Here is a 24001-nt window from a genome sequence, read left to right on the forward strand (position 1 = left end):
ATTTGTATGTCCAACACGCGTAGATCCCCACACACAGAGTTTACATTACTCATAAAGTGTCACAGCAAGGTAAGTAATTTTTCATTGGTTAAGTAATTTTTCATTGGTGTATGGTAAGGTGTGATCAGGATTTTTTTCACTCTCCTACACCTGAGAGCTCATTTACACATCAGTTAGAGGAATGAAGGAAACTGTGGTATTCTTTTCAATGTGGATTTAGTAACTGCTTTCATTAAAAATTTGCTGGTAGTTTTCTGTCATGTTCTGATCAAAATCCCCAGCAGTCTTCTGCTTTGGTGTGTCCCTCTAACATGAGTAGTGGGCTAGAAAATGTCACTAGGTTTAAGATAACAATTTATCTGTTCATGAACAGAGTTAATGGATGTGTCTGTGAGCATGAAAAACCAAAAGCTAGTATACTCCTCTATTTTTGACCTCATTAGGCATCTTTAGCATTGCCTTCAGGAGAAAAATGGTCAAAGCAAAGACATCAGCAGTTTATCCAGTGGGGAGAGAAATGAATAATACTAAGGAGGTTTGGGGCTGCTGGGTAGGCGATGGCAAGATGCAGAGAAAGTGGCTTTCTGGTTAGAAAGTGTCAGATGTATATTGAAAGTGAAACATGGGGATCCTCTGTCTTCCTAACTACAACTCCAGCTTGTATGTGGTGTGTAGTCCATCAACATAAATCCCTGAGAATTTCTCTGTAAGACTCTTTCTCCCAGAGTAAATCTTCCAATATTCCCATTCAAGGGGCATCAAGGGCACAAATTCTAAGAAATGAATGTATGGAGAGAAATTAATCTTCAGAAATGTGAAATGAATACTCTTGGCAGGTATTTATGATGTAGTTGCACAGCAGTAGCATGTTGGAAACAGCTAAAAAGTGAGAGTTAGAACTCTTCTCTGGGCTGAAATCACCACAGCATATGCCTTTTTTAGAAGGTGATGAAATTTATGGATTTCTCAGTTCCACAAGAATTATGGCTATGTAAAATACTATTAAAGCATCTTATATGATTGAATGGTTGACACATTGCGCCACTAAAAAATTACTCTGAACTGGGGAAGACTGGCAATTGCAAGTCTACTTCAGCACTGTAGCTTGTGGTCTTTGGATGAGGCTGGATTTATAAAGGACTATGTGGGGCATGAAAGTCCCAGAGGCTTTGAGCTGTTTATTTAGGATTTGAGGAAAAAAACTAGAGCACAACACATGATGGTAATAATAATAATGATAATGATAATAATAATGTATTTTGAATTGGATATTTGTATCCATATCACAGAGTCATTCTATGCGTGAAAATGCAAACCCAGCATAATTTCATAATGCTTCATTTGCTAATGGAGCAATGTAAACCAGCTGAAATACAGACACAGAATCGACAAGCAATGCTATTACAGCTCATTTATCAAACATGTTAGGTTTATGAATGCAGTTTTACATTGTTTATTAGTTACATTAGTTACCCCATTTCATGCTTACCTTGCTGTGATCTCAATTGACACAACACAGGTATTGAGGATGAGGTAACAGTATTTTTCTCTTTTCTCCAGAGTAAGCTTGGATCTTTTCCTGCAAAGAGATATCTGGGTTATTGTTCAGTCCTGGCCCTGAACTCTGTTTTAAAGGTTCAAGTGAGACAGAAGAAAAAAAAAAGAGAGAATCATGCTCATGTGTTTTGCCTTGTAACTCAGGTAAAGTGCTAGTGCATACTTTTGTATACTGGCAGTGAAAAGGACCATGCAATTCACTTGGTGGGAACCACTTGTTGAGTACATTACATGCTACTATGATCTTCTTCTTCATAGTGTTTCCATCTTAACTGATAATTTCTAAAGGGGTTTAACACTGGAGGCTTTGGCCTTTTCATGGGGAGTTAGAAGCAATAGTGCAAAAAGTCTTAAGCAAATTTCAAAAGGAAGCAATTCAAAAGTAGCATTGTTTCTGCTGTGTGGCAGTTTAACAGAAGAAAAAAATTACAATATCTTCAGAATAATGGAATATTCACTTTTTTCTGAAAACAGTCTCATGTGCACCTACCTTCATGGAGAAAGAGGAGACTGAGAGGAGGTATCACCACAGTGCAGCTTCCTCAAGAGGTGGAACAGGAGGGGCAGGCTCTGACCTCTTCTCTGCAGTGACCATTGAAAGGACCTGAGGGAACAGCTTGAAGCTGTGTCAGGGGAGGTTTACATTGGCTATCAGGAAAAGGTTCTTCCCCCAGAGGGTGGTTGGGCACTGGAACAGGCTCCCCAGGGCAGAGGTCACAGCACCAGCCTGATAGAGTTCAAGAAGTATTTGGACAATGCTCCCAGGCACAGAAGAATTGATGGGACTGTCCTGTGCAGGCTACGAATTGAACTTTTGATGGTCCTTGTGTGTCCTTTCCAACTCAAGATATTCTGTGATTGGTATAATAGTTTGCTCATGTGGTGTTTGTTGCTGATTTTTTTAATGGATTCCAGACACGCATGACAACAAAAATCACAGTCAGCTCCTATAGTTCTTCTCTTGAGGTTTAAGTATTTTCTAAATCTTTCTCAAAACATATATAAGTTATTAATATATAAAGATTTTCAAGAATTTATTTTAGTGCAAAAAATCCTTCATATTATGGTATACCTGTAATTATTTACAGAATTGAATTAATTGAGACTTTGGGTAGTGAAGGTGATCCTTTTTAGTGTATCTGTAATGGAAAGAAAGAGGATTTGGAAAGGTGGAGTGGAAATGTTACTTCTAAATCACTCTACTTATAACTTTGCTGCCAGGGTATGTCTGGTATTTTGTATTGTTCCATTTGTAAAACAAACCACTTACCTGAGCAGCCCTCCTTAAGTATGTGTGCATAGCTGTAACTGGGTAGGAAAACACTGGTAATGTTACAGGTAGGTAACTACTTAACTACTCAGATTTACAGTGAATATCATTTTAATCCTTGTCCTCATGCTCTTTATTTCTGTTATACATGTTCCCTTCACCACAGTTGTTTTAAAGGCATCCAGAGGTTTTTCTCTATCTACAAGGGAATGAAGAACCTGCACAAAGCCTGTAAATGTAACTCCCCATTAAAAATCAAACCCCCATGAATATTATATGAGTGAGAATTAACCATTCCCTCTAGTCAGAAAACATAATAAAAACCAGCTGAGATCTCAAGCAGAGGATTTCCATCACTTATTAAACCTTCAGCTTAAAGTAGAAAAAGTGTAACAGTGAAGTTATATTGCAGTGTAACACCCTATGCTTTGTATTTTTTAATGCCATTTATTTTTTTTTAAAAAATTGATAATCACTTAACAAAGGTCATTTTTCCTACTGAAATTCTGATTTTGAACAGTATGCAGTCCCATGTACATTAATTTCCACTGACATTTGTCTCTCCCCTTTGCTTCCCTGCATCTGTGCTAAGGGAGCTAAAGTTTATTAGTCACAAGAGGAGATGATCTTAAATACCTCTTGCTTTGAATTTAAATGGGGCCAGTCTAGCTACTTTGAAATTAAAATTAAATTCAAAATTAGCACCCTTGATTATGAAAGAGTGTGAGAGAGCAGTCAAGTGTGATTTTTCTGAAAAAATTATCCTTCTGTGATACTGCTATAGACAGTATTTGATAGTTACTGACACTAGGCTAGATTGTGACAGACCTTTTATATACATGGGCATATGTGAAAAAGGATCTGCTTCGTATCAGGTCTCAACATAGGCTGCCTGAAATTCACAGTGCCTAACTTCAGGAGAATGCACTGGCAGATTCTCCATTGATGTCTGGGAAACAGGTTTTACATGTGGTCTTTGAATGTACAAGGCACCAAGAAGAAGAGAGGCACGAATTTGAATGTAAGAGGATCCTTTTATAGCTTCAAAAATCCTAGTGCCACATGACATAAAAGTGCAGGTTAGTTATAAATTTGTGCTGCTAATTCCACTTCCTCCAGACATTTTTGATAGGTGAACATGACAGCAGCAGGCACTGTGCCATGCTGTCAGTCTTCCCACATGGCCAGCACTGACTTGATATTGAGTGCTGCATTGGAGTTTGCAGCAATCTGCCCGTGTGTCTGTGCTGATCAGAGGCAACTGTGAGCAGGAACATGCATCTGCTATCAGTAATTATGGTACTGTAGCCTCAGTGGCAGTATTGAAAAAGTTAGAGAATTATTGAGGTATTTTTGGGAGACAACTGCTGCAGCTGCCATTCGTTCAGGATAATTGAATGCCATATTGTTAGGGCATGGTTGTGAGGAGGAACATGTCCACTTCCTGAGATGAGAAGTGAATGTTGGAATTTTACAGCATTTTGTATTTGCTGCCTCTGAAGGGAAACCTAAAATGTAACTCCATGTGCCTGGATGTCACTTATGCCATTATTTCTAAGTCCCTGAGAAACACTTCATAGTGGTTTAATACCTGCTCTTCTTTTAAATGGTTGTGTGCATAGAGTTTGCCCAGGCTTATTTCCTGAATAACTGAATTAAAGGTGAAAAACATAAAGTTTGATTATTTTGATTCTTCAATGAAATATCTTCAAGCATTATCAAAAGACCGTTTAAAACTTTCTTGGAAGAAGTGCACTATTCCTTGGTGCAGAATCCTGTATTTTATCTGAACTGGTGAAGTTTGATGGAAGTTTTGGTAAAGCAAAATTCCCTTCCAAAGCTTTAATAACTCTCCTAAGTACAGTATCATAAAATTAGAGAAGTGTTTCACTTAAAACCTTTCTAAAAGGTTTTAATTAGCAGTTTAATGGTCAATGCAAAGGCGAATGGGACTGTGTTTGTCCATTAAATTAAAGGAAATTAAATTAAATAACGCGTTTTGGTTTTGTAGAGTGTGCTCTTGTTGTGACAAGCATGAATATGTTTCTGAGAGGGTTGATTAGCCTTTTGGCCTCTCTGCTTAACATTTTTATCATTCTTCTATGGAAGTTCCCGTGTGTCTCCCATCAGGATTATTGGAATTTGGAACCTTATCTATAATTGTCTACCAATAGGGGTGACATGATGTCTCTTCGCTGCATTAACTTTATCGTTCCGTGTAAAACATTAACGCAGCAAAAATCTGATCTTGTAAATGAGACCCATGTCTTCATCTTGATCAGAGAAATGAAATTTGTAATTCAAATTAGAAAAGTTAATGAACTTAATGCACAGGCTAGGAAAAGTGTTGTAATGTGCCAATTTGGTGTGCCTATGGATGCTTCCAAACATTCCCATTAAGGTATTGATTGTGTCCATTTAGCAAAGTGAAGGGGACACTGAACTCCCTAATGGTTTACACATTACACCAGTAGTGTCTAGACCCCCAAACAAAGAAAACCCATTGATAAGCCTTAAATTTAAAAATTGAATTTAACAATGTAATTATTAGTGCCAGTATGTTTCTTTTGAAGACCAAAAGCTGTTGCAGGCAGAATATGCAGCCTTTTGTGTTTATTGATATCTATGAAGATTTTAGTTTTCTCAAGTTGAAATAATGGTGGAGGGTCTTAGCACTACAAATAACAATTAAGGTCTCCCATCACATAAATGACTGATGTAGTTTTGTAGTAACATTTTATCTAGAAACATAATGTTGTGATCATGATTACAGTTTGGAAATTCAAATTTTGCTCCTTGTACTTTCAGAAAAATTTATTTCAGCGTTGGTTACCAACAACTGTGATCTTGTACTTCCATCAGTAGTTGTTAGTGGTTCACAAAGGGTGTCCAGGCACAAGATCAGATGATGTTGCACAAAGCTTTATTAGTAGAGTTTGGAGTTGATGACATCTGAAAATTTTAAAGTTGTTTTGGACAAAAAACACACAAATCCCCCCCCCCATCCCTCCCCCCTCAAAAAAAAAAAAAAATCCAAGAAACTGAGGATAAAAAACCACTTTTCCTAGTGGTTGCCTGTGAAAAGTAATAAAGCATATCCTTGGACAAGTGTCCTCTGCAATGCACTAGGAGGTTTCCCCAGGGGCTTTTTTGGTGAAGATCCCTTTGCCTAGACTCCCAAGCTAAAAGCCAAGAGGCAAAGAGTGATCTAGGCATGTATCCAGGACCAGTCTGTGTCACAGAACCCACTGTGACAGTGGTCAGAATCTGCCAGTGCAGATGGGTGTGAGTAGAACACTTGGGTTAGCAGGAGAAGCACTGCCTCAGTATCCTCGGGGTGTGTGCTGATGAAAAGTCACAAGTTACAAGGGACAGTCAAATTACAAAGTTAGAAATTGAGGGCCTTGGGAATGTGAAGGTAGTGGACAGTGCTTTGTGTAGGAGATTTGATACTCTGCTAGCCTCAGGTGATTTCTAGAGTGTGTGATTGTGTATAGAAGAGTTGTTCATGAGCGAAACAATAACAGCTGCTGCCTTGGCTCCTTGTGCCAAGCAGTACAGTGAAAGTAATCATCTACAACTGCACTTGAAGATTATTTAATTCTTTTGTGAGTTTTGAAGTGAAGTTCTACATCAGTATTTTCCTCCTTCTGTATTAAGGACTTTTTTCTTGAAAGATTCATGTTCCGTGTGTTGTGAATAATTGGTTTTCTTGTCTTGAGAGATTGTATGTGCCAGCTTGTGATCATTTTACTGTTTTACCAGGCTAATTGTCTACTGTTTTAGGTTACTGGGTGATGTATAAATGTTTGTGGACTTTGTGTTTAACAAACTGTTCTGATTGCCAGACAGCATTTTAGTGTGTATACACGTGGTAGTTCATTTTAACTAAGGTCAGTTTTTGCACAATATGCATCTATTTCCTCTAAAGCACAGCTATATATAAATGCAAGCCTGCAAGGGATAAGCAGTAAAAAGATGCAGTGATTTTTGTATACTGTGGTTAAAGAAAAAGAATGTAATTGAGAAAATAAACCTTGTGTGAACTGAAGTAAATAAGTGAAACTGATGGGAGTAAGATATTTTAAAATTGAAACAGAGGATGTTGCAAAGACCCCAAAAGCTGCTTCCTACTTTAAGTTTGAAAGACCTGGAAAGTGTCTGAAAGGTAGCGTGTGCTAAATGGAGACCTTGAGCAGCCGCATGCTTGAAGGCAGAACAAGTCAGTGCACTATTGATTGAGTGCGGGGGGATAAATGTGTGGCTTCTGCCCTTAATGGAAGCTGATTGTTCAGGGACGTACCGGCAAGGCTGGTCGATTCTTTAGCTGTTGTTTACTGGGGAGGACGATATCAATTTTCCAGAGGGATGATTGGTGGGATGTCAAGGCTGTCACCCTCTTCTTCTCATCACTGACAGACAGCTGAGTGACAATTACAGTGATGGGACATTGTCTGCATTGGCATATACACCAGAGGATAACTGGCAAACAGAAAAAGGCAGCAGCACTTTAAAAAAGATATAATCAGCAGTTGTCAGGACTAGTTACATATATGATGTCTGAATAACAAGGCCAGAGTGTCCTGCCTCAGACACTGACATAAATTGTACTGTGTATTCCTCAGTCCACACAGAAGTTAGCTCTGGGAAAGTTGCTGACTGTTGCTAGAAGTTACTGGCAATCTACTTGGGAATTAAGCATCAAGGGACTGTATTTCCATGTGGTTCTCCCTGAAAATAAATGAGCATTTCTTCAGAATATGGAGAGGGGGGCAATGTTCTGAAGTGTGCACTGAGCTCCTTCAGGAGTCTGTTTTGGAATTCCTTCTGACTACCCTAACAGTTAATCAGATGGCAACTGTGAATGTGGACTTTGTGTTGCATATTTATCCTGCCGGGCCAGAACACACAAACTAAGCTGAACTTTACATCTTGAAAGCCTTATTTTACACTACATAGATCTCTGGTAGGTGTATATAAGTACTTCTTGTGAATTAATATCTTGTAATAGTTACAAATCATTATGCAATAGACTTTGACCTGATCATGTGAAATCATAGATAAAACTTAAGATTTCAGTGGTGCATGCTGAGAACTGCTGAATCCAGTTGTGCATTACATTAACAACTGTCACTTCCTCTTGCTTCTGAAAGCTGAGGTGAGAATGGGGCTATCAGGAAATTGGAGACCTAAGAAATTACCTAAATGTTGGATTTACAGCACAGAGCACATCTGGCTTATCTGCAATCATCTATAGTCTCCTCTTTACTGCTCTTCTTGCCACTCCTGCCAGAAGCTCTAGATTGAGCAGACCTTTTCAAAGAGTGTTTTAGAGGTACTCTCTTCAAACCTCAATTATTGTTTTGACAGTGCATTTACGCTTACTTGAAACTTTTTCCCTGGAATATACATCCTGCTGAGACTTTTCTCTGGTGTGGTTCCCAAGGTCTCCTGCAGCAAACACAGGAGAAGGCAGAGCACTCAGCTCCCTGCATGCCACTAACTCTGAAACAAGGACAGAACATGGAGGCAGTGGTTTAGGAATGATCCTATTCCTTCCCACAGGCCTGTATCTCTGGTCCTACCTATAAGGATTAAGAATAAAATGAATTAGTGGTCAGTAGTTTAATGAAGTTGTACCTCCCCAAAAATACGTGTATGAATACACTAACAGAATGTGAATGATGCCTGTCTCACGTATGATCTCCACATGTAATTAGTGGAAAAAATGGTGCAGAGAGGAATTGACAGTCGGAATGCTTTTCAAGCAAAGTGACACAGTTACTCCAGCACCATTGCTGAAGTGTTTGCACCTTCCACTCCACTTTACTGAAATTCCAGTGCTGGTTACTTTCTCTACCCTGCACTATATATATTTACACAGATGTAGGTAGTGTATGGTATGAAGGACACACATGCTAATTTTCCTCAGTTTAGTTCCCTTTTTCTCTTATTTTTGCTTTTTGACCTCTTTTCACATGGTAGGTACCTTGCTTTGATATATTAGTTCCTTTCTATTTTATCTTCCTTTTTCTATTCCTTTTTTTCCCCCACACATTATATACATGCATGTTCTTTGTATTTTTCTGTATAGTGTATTTATTTGCTACCTGTATTTTTCTTACCTACTACTTTAGCATTTTCTGTTGACACTGCTGTTTGTGGAAGTTTGTGAACTTGTGGAAGTTCATTTCTTTCATTTTCTCCATTTTTGAATATTTAGTGTTCCTCCCCACCAAGACAAGGAGCTTAGAAAAATCTCTACAAGCAGAGGTCACGATGTGTGACCTGTTGATTTCCAGGTACAAAAAATTCATAACAAGATGCACCTAGAATTGCCTGGTGCTGCAGAAATACAATATGACGTATGAAGTTGGCTGTCACCCAGATGAATGGCATTAGAGAATTACATCATACACTTATCTTCCCTTTTTTATTTTTTTCCCCGAAATTATATTTTCCTTGAGTGCTTTTGTTTTTGGCCATGCTATGGCATTTTTCAGGTTGGTGCTGTGAAAGACTGTGATGTAGCAATATAGGGACTTATTTTGTATTTTTATTTTAAACAAATGTTTCATCATCCTGCATAAAAATATCAATATATACAATTAATACGGAAGTTTATTTTTGATGGGTCTCATGAAAACACCAAATAAATATGATTATTAATTTCTTTTTTTCTAAGCCACCAGCTAATTGATTTTGCAGTGTGCTCATTAAAAATAGATACTTTGCCTTTCAGAGGGCTGTCTGGGAAACCTAAGGCAGGGCACGACTCCTCTGGGACACCATCAACTGACCATTCCATCAGGCAGGGAGAGAGTGGTCATGGTGCTTGTCAGAGCTGAAGTATATTTACTTCATCTCCCAGCAGATAAACATTTGCAAGGCAAATAATAAATTAGCCATTAATCAGGAGAGTGGCTGTGTTTGATGAACCCTGAATAGAGTGGAGATGTCAGGTAACGAGACAGAGTAAACTGACATTGTAGACTGAGCCATGTGGAAATGAGTGCTAGCAGTTCTGAAAGCTTTTGTGCTGCGTTTTCAAGAGGCTTCCAAGGTTAAAGTAAAAAGACAGAAGACATGAGGCTACCAGCAGTTTCTAGTTTTCAAAATGGTAGCATTATGCAGCCTTTCATCTCAATTAGATCTGCAGCGTTATTGCAGCTAGATGTGATACAGAAAAAAAAAAAAAAGAGGATTTTACAGACAAGGTACAGAATGCCCTATTATTACCAAATTATTCAAGGCATACATTTGTTCAGACTTAATGATCTCAATACATCTTCAGGTGAAAGTTCAGATTTCTGATTGACAGTGTTTCTTAAATATTAATTTCTACTACATTAAGTAGAGGGCTTTTTACAGCATTTACAGTGTAAATAAGTGTTTTTCTCAAAACGGTGGGAGAATGCTACTCTGTTATTACCCGGACAATTTTATTAAACATTAGGTGTATGCTTTAATGGCAATATTTGTAAACAGAAAATAATGGCAGTTTCATAACTGCCATTTGTGGCTGCTTAATTTGGGCATGATTCTAGAATTACTAAATAGTCTAGGGAAGCTTTAGATGGTCAAACTACTGGAAACTGGGCAGTTGGTATCTCAAAATAATTACTCCTAATGAGTTTTGGTGTAAGCTTGTAAATCATTTGAAAAGTAAGTTATGTAGGGATTCTGTAAGATTCCCAAACTGAAATAGGGCTTGTAACACTCTTCTTAACTGACAGGCAAAATTGCCATCCTTGCAAATTGTACATCAGTTGTTTAGTCTCTCTCTGTGTGATCTCTGTGTTAGACGTGCTCTTAGACTTCGGGTGTCACGAAACACTACTTGAAAAACAGATCTGCACCTTTTTTTTCCTGAATGCATTTTTTTCTAAGGCAGATTACTTCAAAAACTTGCAAGTGTACATGTAATCAGAACGTTCAAGACCTTTCATTTTCATCTTCACTCATTCAGCACAGTATAGCTTCTACAAATGAGTTTGCAGGCTCTCAAAGAAACACCTTTAGTTTCTAAGATCATCTGTGTTATTCATCTCAGAGCTTCCCTTGGCTCTTGAAATCCTTTAAACTACTAATTTTGCATTAACGCACATTCAGTTTGTTAGCAGGACTTGAGGCAAACACCTTAAGAAAAAAGGTAAGCTACTGTGTATGACAAGCTGTTTTTTTCACAAAAGTAATGCATTTCAAAGGAAAAGATTACTGGTTACTTGTTTATTGCTTGTTCATTGCAGATGCATATTACCTGGTGTGACTTTGGTGTAAAAGTGCCCCTCCCTTCCATTATTCCAGTTTCAGCAAGAAGGGTTTTGTTTTCTTGAAAGTTATGTGCATGATTTTTTTTAAGTTTGAAATATAACAAGAGTTTTCTATAGGAACGTTGGAGTATTTTTTATTTATTTGTTTCAAAGAACCCTCCTCCATTATGTAACTAGCTAAAGATCATCGCTGTCTGTAAAACATTTCATATTGTAACCCATTTTATGTGTTAGGAAGCATAATTTTACCACTACTGGAAATTGTGCTGCAGGTGAATGTCTCAGCATGAGAAAGCTTTTCTTCCTACAATTTTAATTCTCTTGAAAATTGAAAATAGAGGCTTCATGAGAAAGAAATCTCTGAGCACTAAAGGTCTCTGATCTATGCTTATATAGTAAGAATAAATTTGAGGGATTTAGAAACAAGGCAACAAAAATTCAATAAAAATATTTTTCATCTACATCATCTGTGAGAGCTGCTCCAAGGCAAGTTTTGTTTGTTCTGGTTTTTTTTTTTAAGCTAACTGTTGTTTAATAATATAGTTGCCTTAAGTTCTCTTGCTGGTTTTTGTAGGTCACAGAAGATCTTTCAGTTTTTTAATCTGCCTCTGTATAGGAAAGAAAACCCACAGAGAGTGAAAGTGAGAGGAATTATTCTCAAATCTAGATGCTTTTCCCTATCTCTTGTGATCACAGCAAATCTCAACAGTCATTTATAATATAATAACATACTGTTCATTTTTAGTCAGCAGTATGATTCCAAAATTAATGGTGACCCTTCAGATTTCAATTTTCTAAATTTAACAGAGCCTCCAAATGTGAAACCAGCCTTCAATACTTGTTTGAAATACAGGCTACCTGTGAAGTACAAGTATGTTCCTGTAAGAATGGTAGTATTGCTTTGGAGTGAAATGGTGCCTCCAGTGCTTTTAATAATGCAGTTTTGTCAAAGTTGCTTTTCTTCACAGTGTGTGGGAGCCAATAAATTATTTGGGCAGAAATAGCCAAGGCTGCAGAATGTGTATAAGAAGCTCCTTATCAGATAATTGTCAGAATTTTGATCTTGAAAAGATAAGTTTGAAGATGAGTGGCCAGAAGTGGCTCATGACAGAGGTGTTTTGTGCTCTCTGGAATTTTGTCTTTGGGAAGGACTTGAGTTTTGCTCTGTCCATCCAGGGAGATCAAACATTACATATTCTAGCATAGTGTTATTGCACATTGATATCAAGAGAAGAATATAACTTTTTTTTTCACTTTTTAGCACCAGATTATTTCTCAAAAAAACCCCCAACAACTTTAAGTAAAATAATTACAAGATGTACTCATTATGATGCTCTTTTTTAAAAAATATATAAATTGTGGCAGACATCAGTAGACTGAAAAAACTCCCTTTGTTTTGCATGTGTAGTTTTCAAAGTATTTGGAGATAAACTTTTCCTGGCTTTTTTTTTTTGTTTTTGTTTAATTGTTAGTGGCGTAGACACTAAATGGAATGACTGTTTCAGGCTTTTTAAATCGAATTTTGAAATCCTCCTTAAATTTACTGCAGTAGCCTTGTGCTTAGCTTTCTGCAAAACCCTATACTCAACACAACAGAGCAGTGTATTCATATGTAGATAACATGCCAAGTATTCCTGTCTGACTTGGTTAGGTTTTGGAAAATGGCCTTTAGGTTTTCTATTGTTCTCTTGATTAGCCAAGTTTAATAGAGGTTTATGTCAGAAAGATATGAATGCCCACCCTTGTCATTTACAGAAATGGAATTTCTATTTTAATGCTTTATAGATTAGAAATTTGTCACTAAATGGAAAAGCAAGATTTTTTAAATATATATATAACAGTATCATGAAAACATTACGTGCATTACGGAACAAAAGAGGATTAACCTTGGTGTATTTGCACTGAGCCTGATGGAGGAAATGTTCTGCTTAGCTGTCCAAAAATACATGTGTGTCTTGCTCTCAAGGTACTTTGCACTGGTGTTAGTGTCTCAGGATCACTAGCTTGTATATATCAGGTAACAATAAATGTCGCTTCCTTTATTTATTTCAGATCATTTATAATTCCCAGGCTTTGACTTTGTCACTCCTCTGTTCTGATTGCATAATGGTAAAATAGAGATTAGAATTTTTCACTCTGTAATCAGTAGAGCACAAGGGACTGTATTACACTGCATTGTGCAGAAAGCATCGATTTTCCTTTTTTTTTCAGCAATTTTGTGGGTTAACAAGAGAGTTATGATAATGAACAGTATCGTTTTTTAAATCTTGGTTATCCAAGTAACAGGGAAACTGGGCTGATGTGAAGTCATAGCCGTTAAAGTAGAAAACAATATAAATGTAGAAAGGTAAGTTATACAGTCACTTTGCTATCAGTATCTCAAATTATTTCACACTTACTTTATTAAGTGGTGGTTTCCCACAGATATCTTGATGTGAGGCTGACTGAGCATGTCATAAACTCTGTTCGACCCAGCTATGGCTAGATATCAGTTCTGGAATCCTGGGCTCTGTACCTGCCCTTGCCATCTATGATTTCCCTTTGCTCTTTTCTTGCCTCTCATCCTTTGTAAATAAGTGTCCTGGTGAGTTGAAGGTCTGCTAAGTTGGTTATCTTCCTTTCTTTTTATTCACGTTGGAATTATAGTGGCACAGAATGCAACTGAGGGGAATGTTATGTTACCTGAAAAATTAATCTGACGGCACACAAACATTGGGAAAAGGCAGAAATGGAGTCTTTTGTGCTTTCTGAATTGGTTAATCGAAGTCTATATTCCACTGCCTTTGTTTCTGGTCAGCCTTAGGAGAAGAGAGGCCACTATATGTTTGGCCTGGATTGAAATCATAATTCAGCAAATGAACTTCACTTCCCAGGTTCACTGAGTTTATTAGGAAATCTCCACAGCCAGTAGTGCTTGCTTTCTTTGTTAAAATACCAGCTCATAATATTTAGGTAGTTATTTCTACTTAGCCTTTTCAGTGACTAATCTCTAAACTTCAGTCATGTTTAAAAAGGCAGAGATGGCATGGAACCTTCCAAATTAATTCTGGTGTATTTTTAAATTAATTTTTAGTTTGTTTGTTTGGTTTTTTTCTTCCTTGATGAGCCAGTAACATGGTATAATTATACATATTGCAAAACAGGGCTCTGGACAACAAACTGAGATTCTCTGATGATTCACCATGATTTTACTTTCCCAGCAGTGAGTTGTCATAAGCCCCAGGAGGATTAGTGGAGAATAGTCATACTGATTGTAAGAGACTCATCATCCTTTTTCTTCTCCTGTTTTATCTCTGTTGTGGCTGCTTCTTCACTAAAGTGCTCCAATACGAGCAGTTTTCTTTGTACCTGTCACCCTTACACGTAGAAAAGGAACAGTAAAGCTTGTTAGTCGCTAAATTACATTTTCATTCTCAAAGCCATCTGATTACACAGTAAAACTCGCAGTTAAAAACTTTCAAGGTACCTTTAACACTTTGGAATTTTTTTTGCTGTTTGGCTTCTCCATAGAAGACTTCTTAGCTTCATCACTAGTTTTTGGTCTTTCCCCCCTGTACATTAAGAACTTGTGAATCATCCATATGTTGGGGGAAATAAGTTGCTCCGCTGCAGGTTTGAAATCTCTCCTCCTCTCTGCAAACAGAGGGCTCCTGTCTCCCACGTGAGAACTCCAAATGCTGAGTGCTCTCTGCTCAGGCTGGGTTAAGTTTCTCATCTTACTTTTGTAAACAGGTTCCCTTCTCTTTCTGTTTTGAAAGGAATTTGCAACTCCTGTTTATTTGTTGAAGGAAGAGACCTAAGTGCTAGTCTTTGTGGGGCAGTTCAGTGTTATCTTCTCAGCGGAGGGAAATGGATTCCAGTAGTGGGAAAACAAAAATAAAAGGGGAGAAAAAAAAAAAAAGTCGTGTGGAGACTGGACAAAGGGTTGTTTTAAACAGCACAAAGAGAGACTTTATAGAGACTTTGTCCCATCCACTCTGACTCCTGTTTTCCTTCACTTAGTTTAAGGGCAGACCTTCCCCTAACGCAGGGCAATAGCTTCTACCTGTGAGGAATATCAACCATTAGTCAAAAAATGCTCAACACTGTGATACATTTTCTCAGCTTTTAATCTCATTTGAAATCACATTTAGCCTATGCAATTTGAGATATGCTTTTGTGGCTGGAGGCAGCTAAAAGTGTGTGGCATTTTATATATTGCAGTTCTGTGTGTTTGGCTTTACCCATGCCATATATACCATATACCATGCAGTTATAAAGCAAACCAAAATGCATACCTTGCTAATTGTCCCTATTTCAGCTTCTGCAAACTGGATCAGTAGCTGCTTTGCTTGTAATTTGGACAATATGAACTGTCCATCCAAACTGGATGTTTCCAGAGGTTTTGAAACTGTAATTTTCCCTTGCCCGTTACTGAAGTGGTGGTTTTGAATGACTGCATATTTTGCACAAAAATAGAGTATAAAGAGAAGTAGAGGGGGAATTTTTAGACGGAGCGAGCTCAGAGAGCTGCAGAGCAGCAGCCTGTGTAGGCCAGCCCGTGCTGAAAGTTGCAGCTGAGGAGATAGAGCTGTTCTAACTGCAGTCCATTTGTAATGAGATAAGGGATACTGACAGGAACACTGAGTTAGTGGCTCCCCTCCAAGGAGAGCTATTGACTGAACATTAGGTTTTGCATGAGATGGTGATGCAGTCGATAAAAGCATCAGGCCTTGTTTGGAGTTACACCACCGATTACTCCCTAATTTGCTGCCTGGAAGTGAGCCACGGGCATTTCAGCCTTGTGTTTAGTGTTGATGAGATCTAGAGTGAACATTTAATCTTATGTTTACTAGAAAGCCACTTGTAAGGAGGATGCAGCACCATGAAAGGGTAACTCTCTGATGGCTTTCCAGCAGTAGAGCTTTGTTTTAGCAGTAACCCAGTTCAAAGCTGCAACTTGATAAGGATTGTTCACTCCGTAAGGTGTAGCTCAGGGCAATCTGTTAAACCTTTGATGAGTGACTTTTCTTTTTTTTTTTTCCCTTCAAGGTATGTGTGATGTTTACCTGGTGACTAAATCAAAGTACTCTTTTTCCAAATTACAGCATTCCCAATTCTTCAATGTGCTCTAGATGGAAAGGGACATCTATTCACTTGTATAGTCTCTCTGCTGGGAGTCCACAGCTGCCACAGGCAAGCAGTTTGCAGAGCTCTTTTGCCAGCCTCCTTCTCTTTGCTTTGACAGATTTCTTATCAATAGTGCTTTATCAACGCTGTTTGATTTTTAGATTTATTCATGTGATGAATTAATTTGAATTATTTTTTGTTGTTGTGTCTAGAAAGTTACTGAGCACATAAAGGAGATATGTGATTTGCCTTGCATCAGGACTACAGGCTAGTAATGTTTAGCTGAAATACACCTTCAAGTGTAAGTCAGCAAATAGGAAAGGAAAAAAATACAGGAGAGGAGAGAGAACAGTAACTGAAGTAATCTTTAAACATCTTTCAGAAATGCATTTGTGAGATTTCAGTGTAGTTCTGTTTGTAAGAAATTGATTCATTCAGATGCCTAAAAGGGAAATCTTGGTCACAGGAAAAAAAATAGTACCAAGAGATTTGGTGCAGAAATTAAGTTACTTTAGGAGATTGGGGATATGAGGTTTTTCAGTCCCTGGCTTTTCATGCATTCATAACATGTACTTTTCTTCTCCAGTAGTGATTTGGATCCTCTGTGCGATGAAATATGTAAACTTTAAATAATTACAGTAGGAAAGAGTCATACCACAAAGAAACAGAATTCTAAATTATCACTAACCCTGGCTGTGATTTAAATCCTTCAGAAGAGGTCAAGTAACATCTGTTTAGGAACCTTAGATGTTTCATTACAGTTGGCCAATCTCCCTAAAGAACATCCTCCCTTATCATTAGGCATATGAGGAGATGCTTTTTCCCATTTTGTAGTTCCTGTTGCATGAAAATTTATTGAGTTTCTATTCCTGTTCCACAGGAAAGCTGAGCAGTCTGTGTGCAACCTATGAATTCTGACTAATTGCACTGTTGTGCATTGTATTGTTTAGCACTATGGGATTTGTGTTGTTATTGCTTTAGCTAAAGTCAATCTGGATGAGAAAGTATTTGTAGCATTACAAAGCTGCTCCAAGGGCTCTGTTCAGGCCCTGTCCATCCAGCGAGGTCATTCATGAGGAGGCCAGTTTCACCAGCCCTGCTGTAAATCTGCTGATAGCCTCTATCTGCCTTTAGAAATTCTCCAGTCTTTTCAGCATGGGAAAACAGTCACACACTCTCCAGTCCACTGGCAGAACTTTGTAATGATTTTTTCTGTATTTATCTGAAAAAAGGAAGTTTGTGTATCACATAAGCCTTGGGTCTTTCATTTTTGTATGTACTGGAACCATTCTAACACAGTGACAGTCATGTTTCATGAAGGATGGAGCTCTTTTTCATGTTTTATATTAATTGTGACTAATAAGGGGTTTCCAGAGTTACTTTCAAAGAGGTGTGTAAACCCGGAGAGGCTCTCAGAAGCTGCAGAGTAGGGCAGAATGCAAAAAGCAAAATGACATGAGTTTAAAGTAGGAGGTTTCTTTAGGTTGTTGAACACTCATCAGATGTGAAAAGCTGCAAAGGATAGATTTTGAAACCCAGAAAGTCGAGAACAAATGCTGGAGATGCTGATGGAAGAAAAGGAATGTTTCGTAGGAAAAAGAAAGGACATCAATTTAAGGAAATACACACTGTGCTCCTATGTTATCTGCTTGTGGGAATATGTTCTGATGTGAAGGCAAGAAGGGCATTGTAGGGTTTAATTCCCTGTATCTCTGTGTCCATTGCATAAGAGAGTATAAACTGCAACCTGACCCTGACAAAGCCCACCAGAGGTGGGACTCCTGGGAGAAAGTGCATTTAATTTTCCCATTTACTGCAGAGGTTCATCATAGTTTGGATATCTCCTCTAATGTTCCTGGGAGCTGGGTGAGTGGGTTGTGTGTGCTTATTTCTGTTGATGGTTGGCTCTAATTAAAAGAGGGCTTATGCACAGCAATACACCAGAGGAGCCGTGGACTAAAGCAGCACCACCATGCTGCTGCTGAGATTAAGTGATACTGTTCTTCCTTTTGCTGGAGGGCAATGTTTTCCTCAGAACAGAATATCCCCGAGCTAGTGTAGGGGATATTAAACTCATGCAGATGTATTCAGGCTCTTATAGCTGTTCAGTGTAATGATTTAATTAAATTAATTAAGCCAGAACAGTACTTGAGCACTGAATAATTTATCAAAATAGATTTAAGGGGAGAGTCAAAACAGTGTGTCTCTCCAGATTTTATCTGGTGTACAGGAAACTTTGTTGTGCTGTGATCATCCTCTGTAACCAGGCAGGCCCTGGACTAAAGTCCTGGAAGCAGCTGGGGTGGACTCCATGGAAATCTCTGCCCAGTGCATGTAATATGGCACAGAATTTAGAGGCAGGCTTCTAGGCAATAAATGTGTAAGGAGAGTGCTTGTGAAGAGATGTGACACAGCACAGGGGGGTGGGGATCTCGCCCAGGCTGAGATTTCTCATGGGGAAATGATAGAGCTGAATTCAGAACCCCCCATGGTCTAGGGAGGAAAGTAAGGGAATAGTTGCTGTAGTACACTCGTAAGAAGATTGGCAGCATCAAGAGTGGCAGCAAGGGTGGGCAGGGATGACTGGTCTTTGTTGACCTTTTCAGGCCACTGCCAGCATGAGTGATGTGCGAGGGACTGTTGGATTTTCTTGAGGCTCACAAGTCCCAGACTGAAACATCAGTTAGATGAAACTTCTGCTTCCAGCTTGCTGGATTCTGCTGGTGTAGGATTTTTCATTTTATCAAATGGGTAATTTTGTGTCCTTTGTGACAGTTGATGCTTGTAAAAAGGCTTAATTGAATGTCTGAGCTTCAATTACATGCGCAGTTGTTGAAATGTATCTTGGTAGGGCCTGTAGGAAGGAGGAGTTGTTTAAGTACTGCAAGAAACAATAATATTTTTCTTGAAATGGATTGTAGCTCGGTTTTTGTCATAAATATTTTCATCCTAGTGTCCTTATTCTGCTTTTGACACTTTCTGTTTTGCTTTTGTTATCATACTGTGCTCTGGTCAGTATCCTGCTTTTTTCCTGGAAGAAACTTCAGCTGTCTTTCACAATGAAGTTGTATGTCTTCAGAGTGAAAGATAACTCTTAATAGCACCAACATCACACAGGAAGTAAATATGTGTACTCAATAAATTGCACCTATAGAAGATTCTTTCTTAGGAAGGCAGGATCCAAATTGGAATTTGGATCCTACAACAACGAGGACTTTACCAAAACCCCCAGGGTTTGTAGCAGTGCAGTGCTGTCTCACTCCAGCCCTGAGGTGCAGACTGAGCACTACATTGGCTCTGGTTCAGGCTCTCCTGAAGTTCATGGGAGAAAGAAATCCCCTGCTTTTAATCTGAAGGGGAGTAGTGTCAGCTTTGAACCACAAAACCACTTCCTGGTGCACCTGTGTTTTCCTTGGAGGACTCCCATGCAAACATGGTCTTGCTCAAAACTGTGAGATCTGAGATCAAAGCCCAGGGCAGAACGGGTCTGGAGGCAGGAGCTGAACAGAACCAGCCCCAGTGCAGTGGCTGTGCTGTGGGATTTCCTGTGGGAACCTCGTCAGTCCTCCAGAGACAATGGCTATGAGGAAAACCTCTGTGAGGAAAGAGCTCAAGTGATGCTGGGCTGGATGCAGCTGTGCTGATTTTGGGGATGCACGTCTGTGTTTGTGGCTCTTGGGTTGCAAAACCAGCAGCGTGCAGACTGGGCTGGGCTGGCAGTGGTACCAGAAGTGCAGCCTTCACACCTCTCTGACTTTCCCCTCTGCTATGTAAAGCAGTACCTCTGAAACTGTAAGAGAGGTGGTTTGTTTGTTTTATTTGGGATTTTTTTAGTGGTATATCTGTAAATAAAGACTAGTAGGATTTAATAAGACTAGTAGAATTCAGTAAGTAATTCTGTGAGAAACCTTGCTAAAATTCCTGATTTATGTTGAACAAATGTTGAAATCTAGTAACCGTGATTGGCTGTGCAATCTCTAGCGCAGATCCTGTCAATTTTCTTTTAATCCTCTATGACTGTGGCTTAACTTGTGATCTAAGGGTAACTGCTGTTGTAGAAGGCTATTTTTTGCCTTGTGATAGTGAACTGTATTAAATCTGTCTGATTCTGTGCCCAGAATGCCTATAGGTAATTACCATCCTGTTCATTAAAGTGTAAGGAATAATTACTCTAGAGGCATCGAAATCACTGGACAACACACCTGCCTCTCAAGAGACAATGACATTAATTGTCAAGTGTGTATTTTTAACTTCCTGCACATCTTACATCAGCCTGCTTTGCAAAATCTAAAATCAGCAAGTAATTTAGCTTGCTTTCAGTGCTTGGAAAGCATGAGGATTTTAATTTCCTGAAATGGCTAAAAAAACCCCCAAAAAGCAGCCATCAATGATCACTCTAAAGCTAGTGAAGTGTGGAAGCAGCATGTTCATTGAAGATAGCCTCTTCTTGTCCTGTATACACCCTATATTATTTTTGGTGATGAGTTGGCATTATTCATACCAGATGGCATATTTGTTTCAGTATCCATCAGATCTCATAATATATTAACTTGAAATAGTTTCATCAGTAAATACTGAGCTGTTGCATTTTGTTCAATGACACAACTCTGTATCAGCCTCTTGATACAGAAGGGGAAAAATGACCCTTGTTGTCATCATCATCTTTGCTATTATGGGAATTTTCATGTGAAAGAGTACAAAAATGCTACCAGAAATGTTCATAATGTTGGTTACAGTACTAAATCATAACATTGGAACTGTGCAATTGTACAGTGTTTCTAAGAGTTTGGTTTTTTTCTTAATTTCTCCAGGGCACTGTTTTATTAAAGAGGTTTATCTAATGATTTGTTTTGTTTACACTGCACTAAGGTAGTGTCTCATGAGTAAAAAGTTAGGAGCACATTAAGGTTTAAAATATGTTTGAGAATATGATCTACAAATGAAGACTTTCACCATTTTGTGCATTTTGTACTGAAATTATTTTATCAGATAGATAGTTCACCTGGAAAAAGTGCACCTGAAGTTCCTAAACTGCAGACTCTTGTGGTTTGTAGGTGAACCTGCAGAGGAGAGTGTCTTTGTAGTTACAATTTTAATAATGTTTACTTCAATTAACAAGTAAGTTCATAGTTCCAAGAGCCAAGCCTCTGGCATGGCAATAGTTTCTAGCTATAATGAGTGTAAAAAGGACTAAAATCAAAACTGGATTATAACTGTAGTCTTTTATAATTTATCAGGAAGATCAAAAGCCAGCTGAAGATTAATCATCAAAACTGTACCAAATTTTTCTTCCCCTTTTGAGTTCAATTATGGGATTAATAATCAACAGGTAGAGTCACCGGTATTTGAAGCATAATTTTGACTTCCGCTGATCAATAATCTGTGATAGAATTTTCTTTTATATGCAAAATGACGTGTTGAAAATGCAGGAGGCATTCTGAATCATGCCTATGTGTGAACATGTCGAAATGTGAGTCAATATAGTGATGAAGATGAAATAGTATCATTGACTTGGTTTACCTGGGAAGAAGAGGTACTACTGTGTGCTCTGTGCCACAGTAGTATGTTGCTGCAGACTTAATTCTTATAGGAGTCTGTAATTCTTCATTAGAGAAGAGGTTTGTAGAATCTAAAATAATAAAAAAGAACTTGTTTCAATGAAAAACAAAGAATAACAATATTGTTATTCGTTAACAAAGATTTTCAATTACCTAAATGAGGCCAAAATATAATAGTATATTTAGAATATAAGAGTTTGGTAAAATTTGTCCTAAGCTACAATAAAGATTGTAGATTTTTTTAACTCTTAGTATAAGATGATATCAGACTATAGACATTTTTAACAAGATAAATTACTTTATTATTGTACAGGTTTAAAATAATGCTTTATGCCTTAAGAACTAAAGTAGAGTAAACCTTTCTTGCAAATTCTTGTGTTGTAAACAATTACATTGTTTACCCAGAAAATGTCTCAGTGGTTTTACTATAAACTGATGCATCTCAGTGTGGATCCTCTGAGGTTCAGTTCTCCTGTGTAGATTTAGATTAATTTATATGTAATTACTTCTGTCAAGTCCAAATAAACTTTGTTCAGAGTGATTTAAGTGTGTCCACAGGAGCTTTTTAACTCTTAAGTAAGCTTATTTATCATACGTTTGGATACTTCAGTTAAGGGAAGAAAAAGAAGATACAGTTCATCTGTCTGGATATTCAAGATGGCAGATTAGGTAGCATTGCCAGACATTTCTTACTCTGCACTCTCTGCATGTTGCTGGCTGGTTTTATTATCTCTGACCATAAAAAGTTAATAGTGTATATTTTTTATAGTGGTATATGTAGTTCTTTAATTAATTTTTGTCTCTAGGCAGAGTCTTGTTCCCTGTGAAGTATGTAGGATTTTTTACCCATCGAGTTTGGATTTCACATTTAGATGTTGTTGATCTAATATTGTGTCACCTGCTGGGATATAAAACTTCCTCCTTTGATGAGGATGCAGGACACTTGTCTTCTTAAAAGACAGCTTAGCCAGAAGTGCCCTTAGCTTTATTTTTCCCAGGCTGAAGTTGTGCAGGTAGAGGCAATAGGCTGAAAATGACACAGCTGGCAGCAGCTGCCAGGACACCTCTCCTGCCTACACTGCCACCCTCTTTGGGCTCTCAAGTGTGTGGCCAGGACCTGCTGCTCTCACACCTCTGTGAGGGCTCTTGGGGTAAAAGTAAAACCCTTCTGAGCAAAGCTGTGACAGATATGATCAGTTTTGATAGCTGGTGAGCGAGTGGTGTGGCTGAAGGTTCCTTGTTTGCTTTGTCCTGGCTGTTCCTGGCAGCATTAAGCAAGTCTGAAGAAAATGCCCTGCTATTGGAGACACAGTTAATAGGGCGTTTCAATAGTTTGAAACCTCGTTTTATGTCTGCTTGCTCTTTTAATCATCCAGATTTTGCTGGGTTTTAAAAATTACTTGTTCTGGTAGCAAACCCAATGAAAATTGGTCTTGGGTTTTGTAAGCCCTTTTGGTGTTTTCAGGGAGCTTTCTGTGAGGAAAAAAACCTGACAAATGCGGGCAGTGCTTCTTCAAAGCCCTGGCAGACACAGGGTCCCATTGCAAAAGGGCTTTTCACATAACTGATCTTATCAACAGTGTATTTTAAAAAATTGAAAATCCTTCACTCATAATTCATGTTACTAGTTTTTTGAGGAGCTGTGAAAAGGGAAATGTGGCTGTATTGCAAACCTTGGGCTTTGTGTTTTCTAGTTTTCATGTCTTTAAAAGTCTGCCTTAGCTGTAGGCATTTCCTCTTCTTTTTTTTACCCCCTCTCTCATAAAAACTATTATTTTTCTAGCTCCCCTAGACTAACAGCAAAAAGAGGTACTGGTATTACTGTTGCTGCAGGTAATTTCATGATCTTTGCTATTAGATTAGCAAGTGACCTTATACATGGAAAAAATGTTGCTTACAGGCTGTTTCCTTCTCTCACTACGAGCCCTCAGAGTGCTTGTCACTATATTTTTTCCTGGATGTGCAAATTATTTTAGAAAGCCAGTAGCTGTCATAAGAAAATGCAGAATTCTTCTGTGCAGTGTGAATTTTTCAGGGTTTTGCTTCTCCATTTCTTGATTTACTTACTGCTTTGTAGTAAAATAAATAAAATGGATAATTCAAGTTTGTTTTTCAAGTACAGTGTGTTTTCAAGCACTGGTGACTTTGTGTGTTTTGAATATAACAATATGGGATTGAAGTTATAATTGGCTTAACCAATTTCACCAACTGTTCCCCACAATCTTTTCTTTATA

The 24001-nt window shown here is 38.2% G+C and overlaps 1 protein-coding gene and 1 long non-coding RNA gene across 5 annotated transcripts in view; both read left to right on the forward strand.

Annotated features, from left to right (window-relative positions):
* Positions 1-24001, forward strand: part of ROBO2 (roundabout guidance receptor 2) — a 1014282-nt gene that overhangs the window by 673586 nt on the left and 316695 nt on the right. The window lies entirely within an intron of this gene.
* Positions 6133-9736, forward strand: LOC135295624 (uncharacterized). Its single transcript, XR_010357755.1, has 3 exons — positions 6133-6294; positions 7671-7793; positions 9570-9736. It is a non-coding gene; the product is annotated as an uncharacterized LOC135295624 (long non-coding RNA).

This window comes from Passer domesticus, chromosome 2, assembly GCF_036417665.1.
Source record: "Passer domesticus isolate bPasDom1 chromosome 2, bPasDom1.hap1, whole genome shotgun sequence".
In the NCBI taxonomy this organism is placed as follows: Eukaryota; Metazoa; Chordata; class Aves; order Passeriformes; family Passeridae; genus Passer; species Passer domesticus.